The sequence below is a fragment of the Pecten maximus genome, chromosome 8 (genome assembly GCF_902652985.1).
Source record: "Pecten maximus chromosome 8, xPecMax1.1, whole genome shotgun sequence".
Classification (NCBI taxonomy): domain Eukaryota; kingdom Metazoa; phylum Mollusca; class Bivalvia; order Pectinida; family Pectinidae; genus Pecten; species Pecten maximus.
In genome coordinates, this window is record NC_047022.1 from 26,509,791 (window position 1) to 26,518,190 (window position 8,400).

The following is an 8,400-nucleotide window of genomic DNA, read 5'->3' on the forward strand; positions in this document are numbered from 1 at the left end:
ATATCCATTTTCATAGCTAAGGCATTGTTATAAATTAATAATTGATATACACATACATACCCAGAAACCGGCCAGTAACGATGTACATTATTGTACTTATCAATTAACAATCAATCCATGGCGGTAATAACACTTGAGATAGATTTCCATAGTTACATTGAGGTATTATACCTACATGTAAGGCTATCAAAACACATTGTTCTTTCATCCATATATTCAAAATGTTATGAAGAATGCGTTGTTTGTCTCCAACACAATACCGTAGAAAGACTCTAATCAGTTCGACAATATCTATTATATATATCAATCAAGCTCTCACTGTGACCAAAAACTGTCTGCGAAAGGGTTGACGATTTCACATGTTTTATTTCCCCGTAGTGATTACGTTATTGCTGACTGCGCCATCTGTTAACCACTGTACGGGGTTAGAGGGTCGTCTGTCGCATATCGAACCTATAGTGTAGTTGATATGTACTAAGTGTATTAAACTTGTCCATTAACAAGTGTTATACTTATTGATATGTCATATATGTTACTACAAGCAAAGGTAAAATTATATTAACATCTTGTTTAGTTTCAACTAACTCTAATCTTATTTGTTGCTCCAATTACATTATCGAGAATTAACCTAAAATATAATTATTATTCTTGTAACTAAGCTTTTTAAAACGCATCGGACTGCAACAAAGCTTCTTGTCGCTTATCTAGTGCAAATAGATTTTATCTAGCATAACATTCTGTACCAGATGTAAATTAGAGATTTTTTACATGCCATTTCTTTCCTGTCTTAGTACGACTGTAGCTGCTGGTGTCTCCTTGACAAGCGTCCTCATATGACCTTCTTGCGAGGCCGTTTAACCCGAAAAATCACAACAGCAGTACTATCGCATGCGTGTGTGGGTGAGTTTGTGTGTGTGTGTGTGTTAGTGTGTGTGTATATTTCCATACTTCAGCACATCGGCATTTCCTTGATATTCCAGAAATAATCTCTGCTTACACAATAAATACGCACTTGTTGATTGTACTGTTGAAATGTTTTCATGGCCTTTTTATGAACAAACAGGTCTCAATGGAACTATTCCATTACAGAATAACACCCACACAGGCGCCATCACTACATCACGATGACTGTTTTTTTCGTATTTATTCGTCTGTCACCTACCATAATACAAGGCGCTCCCTAGAGGATAGTAAAAGTATAGACTTTAAATTGAACAATATATCCTGTTTTACCGTTGAATTAGACAATTTTACAGTGACTGGAGAGTTGAATTCGAAACAACCCTCCGTTGTACAGGTATTATCGATATATCCAACGCAAGTGCATTCGGTCTCCATAACACGATCAACTCCTGTCATCTAAGAGTATATTTATCAAATTAACATACGAATGAATCTGAAAGGAAAACAATTTCGAAATACCGTGCTGATAGTTTTAATTTCGCCACACATAACACATCATGGTTAAAATACAATAATCTCAATGAGATAGATATATTGCGCCTGCACGTGTCCATAGGTAAATGAATCGTTTCCACTCTTTCCCATATGAAGACTTCCCCAATACTAACTGTTCCCGTTTTCTAAAAACGCATATGTTTTGTATACTTATTATCACAAGGGGAGTTAAAACCTATTCAACCTCTACCTCATTTATCCGATTTCATTGAAATCCTTATCAGGAGAGATAGCAGAGACCTTGCCATGACCTTCAATTGTGAGAAATAAGAACTATTTTTAATTGTTATTGATCATATTAACCGGAATCGGATATGTCCCAACGAGCTACAAATCAATGGCACTACAGACTCTTCAAAAGCTTACCTCGATCTTAAATTGCGATGTGACCAATGGACAATGATAACCTCTAAGGTGCATGCCAGTGATGAATTTAATTGCCGGAACCTACGTTGTTTATATGTCACATTTGGATTTGAACATGACGATTACTCTGCTATTACCTTGTGAGACATATTTCCTACCATTGTTCTCACAATTTCTGTAAATCAATATGGTTGACTTTTGGGGAGGTGATTGATGTTCAATGTAATTTAGTCAAGCCTGTGTGGGCAATACCTCCGACGATAAAGGTCCAGTACACATGTTTTCCTGTCTGGACTTGAGATGTAAGTAATGGCTATTTGGGATACTCCAGTTGAAACAAAATCAACAAAAAATAAATAAATGTAGTTCACGTAGTGCATAAGTAGATTTACACTTTAGTCCTCCAGATTTTATTTCCATCACTATATCGGTAGAGTATGAGTCGTTCTGGACTCTTTTGGGTTTTGTCCATTACCGTGAAAGAAGCTAGTTAAATACAAGTCTTTGTAAACAGAGAGGATCTATGACTCTATAGAGAAAGTAATGAAGTGGTTCTGGATGTCATCCAACTCTGGCAATGTTTCTCAGCCTACACATTGGCTTAGAGAGTGAAGCTATTGAGATAGAGCCTCATCACTAAGTATATGGAAGAGACATTGATGCTCTTGGCTTTAATCCGGCCCCTCTGAGTCAAGCTTCCCCCGCACCTGAAGCCCCACTTCCGGTCAGCGCCAGCACCTCCAAGTCATCGCGGCCAGTGCCGATCTCATCGACCGACTTCTGCTGCACTCCGATGTACTGTACCCAAAGCTTAATCAGATGTTAAACGTGATATATTAACATAAACGTTATGAAAAATAGGTTTATCTTTCTGTGTTTGATGTTATAAATCTTGTGACCTATAGAAGCATGAATTGATGTTATAACAGTCTGTAAAAATATTTATTGTTTAGGTTGTTCAACAAATTGTACTTTAGGATAAACCAATGTACGTACTACAGGTTTCAATATCTTCAAATAATATTTTAATCAGTTGACATGACTATTTGTGTATGTTATTGTTGTGTATCTTAACAGTGGGTCAAATTAAGTGTTTATTCAATGATTATTCTGCACTGTTCCTTATTGTTCATTTTTATAGGCTTAAACTATCATTGATTATATAATATTTCCAATTCTATCTGAATCTCTACTTTATTTTTATAGTTAATTTAATACCCTGATTCCAAATAATTATAAATCAATTGATTGAAGAATTCTGATTTTCTGTTCTTTTTTGAACTGACAATTTTAATTTTTAGTAAATAATCCCTCAAAATTGATGATATAATTATTGGTACTACTTAATATGATAATTTCATTAATAATATGGAAATGTAAATTTCTCATGATCAAAAACTTTTTAATTTTGGCCCTGAATGATGTAGGGTAGTATTGATGTTATATATTTTCTTAATTGTTTACTTTTGTTGACGTTACATATGGTATTATTGGTGTTACATGTGTGTATATACATATATTATAGATTTTGTTTTGATTGTTTATTATTTGTTTTCGGCCTTTATGGTGCTAATTACATATCCAAGTAGATGTATTAGCTCGGGTAAGTATATTATTAGTAATCCTGTTTCTCCTTCAGGAATTTGTTGTTTATATAAAACACTTTTTATAGATATATATTTTTTTTATTTTTAAAGACATTTTTAATACATAAATACATAAGAATCACACACACAAACACACATCGATTCCAATACGTATGGTTTGCTATCATCATAATCATGTTTATATAATATTTATACTAAGTTTCAGTGTGTAAGGTTTTTGTATGAATATGTGAGAAAGCGATCACTCAGCGGTTCTACTTACTTGTTTCTTGATAATGACGTGTTTTTTAAATGTATTCATTTGTCTCTTATATTGAGAGCAGGTGATGTACAGGTTAACCCGGGTCCTAATTGTCAAGATAAATGTGAATAAAGCAATATATATTTCGATTCTCCATCTTAATGTCCGTTCTTTGGGTAATAAACTTGAACTTGTTGAAAGTGAATTTTTTGAAAATGACATCCTGTTTTACTGAAACTCATTTAGAGGATTCTGTTAATGATAATGATCTCAAATTGGAGTCACATCCTACTTTCTTTAGTAATGATAGGAAAGAGAGACAAGGGGGAGGTGTTATGATATATACTAAAGAAAATGTCCATGCTACAAGAAAATTTGATTTTGAATCAGTTGATCTTGAAAGTATTGTCATAGAAATTAGATCATCTAACAAAAAGTTTCTTCTCTGTTGTATTTATAGACCTCCTAATGCAAATGTTCCTAACTGGAATGTATTTGATAAATTAATTGATACACTAACCAATGTTAACTGTAATTTGATCATTACAGGTGATATAAACCAAGATATGCTTTCTCTTTCTCCTAATACACATCTTGCAAGATCTGAAGTAAATATCAACTACAAAGTATTATTCAATGTCCTACAAGAATCACTAATACATCAGCAACTGGTATTGACATATTCTATGTTAATAATCCCAACATAGTACAGAGTTCGGAAGTTTTATCACCCCTATGTAGTGACCACTGTCCTATTGTTATGAATCTATGTTTTAAAGTATTAAAAGTAAAATAATTTGTAAAAGATTTTTTTTAATTTAGTGAAGCAAACTTGAATGAAATAAATAGAGGTCTGCTAGCAATTGATTGGAATACATTAATTAGATCTAATGATAATGTGAATGAGATAAATAGTTTACTTATAAATCAAATAAACTTGCTTACTGAAAAGTATATTCCATGTAAAAGAATAAGAATAAAACCTAATGATAAACCATGGATGACAAATGAAATTAGAACCCAGTTAAGGAGAAAGAATAGATTACATAAAAGAGCTAAACATACCAATAAAGTAAGACTGGTATATATTTAGAATGTTAAGAAATACTGTAATTAACCTTATTAGAAAAGCTAAAGACACACATCTTATAAAACTTCAAAATTCTCTAGCAGACAAGACTGTACCACCTAGTAAGTGGTGGAATATTGCTAAGTCTTTATGTGGTCTCTCCAAGAAAAATGAAACTTCTCATCCTCTTAAAGTTGGTAATGATATTTTGATTCATCCATTGGATAAAGCAGAAGCTATTAATAATGTATTTACTTCTATTTCTAATTCTGTTGAGGATACTAACAATGTTCATAATTCTAACATGGAGTTACCTCCCCTTAGTCATATCAAACTTGGTACAGCTACAATATCACATCAAGATATCATTGATCAAGTCCAGTTAATTAATGATAGTAAACCTCCTGGACCTGATAATGTTTCTCCTAAAATAATTTAAAAAAAAACTACCGTCAATAATTTTACCTCTTAAAATTCTATTTAACAGAACTGTTACTTCTGGTACTATTCCAACAGCCTGGAAGTCTGCTAATGTTAAAACCTCTATATAAAGGTAAAGGTGCCATTGATGATCCAAATAATTATAGACCAATTGCAATTACATCTATTTTAAGTAAAATATTAGAAAAAATAATTTTTAAATACGTCTTTAATTATGTAACTAAACATCATATTATCAGTGAGCACCAATCTGGATTTCAACCTAGAGACTCTACTGTCAATCAACTAATGTCAATATACCGGGTATAATGTAATTATGGATAATATGATTAAAGGTAAGGATATAAGATTAGTATTTTGTGATATCAGTAAAGCCTTTGACAGAGTCTGGCATCAGGGTCTTTTGTATAAGTTGAAAAAAATATGGCATATCTGGTAATTTGTACAATGGTTTGAAAGTTATTTTACGGATAGAAAACAAAGAGTTATCTTTGAAGGTTCTTCATTTAAACATATAAATACTGGTGTTCCACAGGGATCGGTTCTCGGACCGTTTTTATTCTTACTTTTAATTAATGATATAACTAATGAAATTATAACAACTATGAAATTATTTGCTGATGATACTTCACTCTATGTTATTGTTGATGATGTTACAACTCCTACTGCTGAGTTAAATGATGACCTTGAGTCTATAAATAATTGGGCTAATAAATGGAAAATTGATTTTAATCCTAATAAAACAGTTGCACTAACTGTAAGTATAAAAAATAGGATACATCCTCCCTTATTTTTTTATAATCAAGTAATTCAACAAAATTAATTCCATAAACATTTAGGACATATTTAATTCAAAAGGCACATGGGGGATCATATTAATGATATTTACAATAAAGCATGTAAACGACTAAATCTTTTGCGTATGATAAAGCATAAGGTGAATAGGAAAACTCTGATGACATTATACTGTTCATTTGTCAGACCTATTTTGGAATATTCAGATTCTATTTGGGATCATTGCACTATTGGTGAGTCTAAATTATTAGAATCTGTTCAGATTGATACAATAAAAAGTATCACTGGTTTAACAAGTGGTACTTTTCATTATAAACTGTATAAAGAAACGGGTCTGGAAAAATTAGAATCAAGGCGTCATAAGCACAAATTAATTTTGATGTATAAAATCATAAATCACATGACCCCTGACTATCTGTTTAATAATATAGATACGGTTACAATAATTATACAAGTAGTATTCGCCGAGGCTGAGTACATGAGTTCGCATCTTTAGATGTGTTGTATGTGAGTGCGAGTAATTGTGAGGGTGGGTGCGTGTACAATGGTGTGTGTGTGTGTCATGTAGGATGTAGGTATGCAAGTCTGTATCATAAAGAGTACATGTTTATAGAATTGATTATAAATTATCATTCTACTCTGAATATGTAATATAACCATTGATACTTACATTCCTTAATCTATTTTTTTTTATATACATGTATACGTCACTGTCTATGATATTTACTTTATTAACTGTATTCACTTTACTCTGTATATGTGTGGTACATTTGGAGAGGACTTATATAGGCTTGCCTGTTTTCCAATCCATTTGTTGTTATAGCAATAAAATTTGTTGAAATGAAAAAAAGAGACATCGAGGGGAGCCTAATCATGTAGAAGTTACGCCATAACCAATTCTTAGGTGCGCATGCTCGAAACGCCAGTTGAAGCATTCTTGTCAGCGCTAAGTTTCATCATATTCCCCCTTTCGGTCCCAAATCACTAATTTAGTGTCAGCGAGGAGTGAACCAGCATCACTGCAGATCCTTTGCAATTCATCAGAAAAACAGAATCTCCCGACAAGACACTGACGAAAATTCAGTGGAATGTTGATTTTGGAAAACATAAAAGACCTTGATTAATCTAGATAACCCATTTTAAAAAAAAAAACGTTTCTTCCATCAAGACGTTTACCTTTTTTCTCTTTACACTCCCTTTCTTCATTCCAAATTACGGAACGCCTTCGTTCTCTTGTAATTAGAATTTTCCTTTCCAAAAAGCAAACGGCGATATAAGTACAAAGATGTGAACTAAAAAGGAATATATTTCGTAAAGCTTAGAACTCCTAGAAATACAGTGGAGATGAAATAGTGATCTGATCGGCAACATCTTTGTAGATTTTAGTTGCCGCTATCCGAAGAAATAAACAACCCAAGGTTCCCAGAGATCAAGGTCTATAAATACCATGGGAATGTTCTATTTTACCTTATGAAGTCGGACGTGTCTGATGGTTGATATGCCCTGTGGTTCCTTGGTCACCACCCTAACTCATTTGAGATATTGACCCGGATTTGACTAGACTTGTATGGTGGGTGTTGTCGATGAAACAGAAGACATTTACATTCCGGTGTACCAGGTTTTATTCTCCTTGTACGTTTGTTCTCTTGTTCAATCGATTTTGAGTTTGAATTATGGCTTCGTTGCTGTATCGGTAGTTTCAGATACTCACACCACTGGTTGATTCAAATGTGGGGCCAAAGACAGAATTACCGCCACCCCAAGCCTGTATCTTGCACATCGGCCAGTGCGACATACCTTATTACATGTACTTGTGCCAAGTGTCACATGCAGTACTTTGGGGGACTAAAATACCACTTAATCTTAAGTTCACTTATCACCTTATCACAGTTTTCCAACAAACAGCGACGACCAGACATGTCAAAAGGTAGACATTTCAACATGCCGATCGCACCAGACGTGCCACGACATGCAGGTGATTCCTACTGATGACTGCGGGAGTTAAGATGACAGCAACGCCCGAGTGGTTAAGGTGTACCGACACTTTAACACTAGCCCTCCACTACTGGGTTGCGAGTTCGAAAACCTACGTGGGGCAGTTGCCAGGTACTGACCGTAGGCCGGTGGTTTTTCTCCGGGTACTCCAGCTTTCCTCCACCTCCAAAACATGGCACGTCCTTAAATGACCCTGGCTGTTAATAGGACGTTAAACAAAAACAAACCAAACCAAACCAGCAACGCCCCAATGAGGAACGTCATTGGATCAACCAATCAGTAAACCAACTAGGTAGGAACAAGATACCCCATTCTTAATTGAGGCAACTCATATCGGTAGTCCTTGCTGCATCACAGATTCATTTTAAATGTTCATGATGCATACTTTCATTCAAATTTACCACCTTTTTCGAGTTTGACCTTTTGCA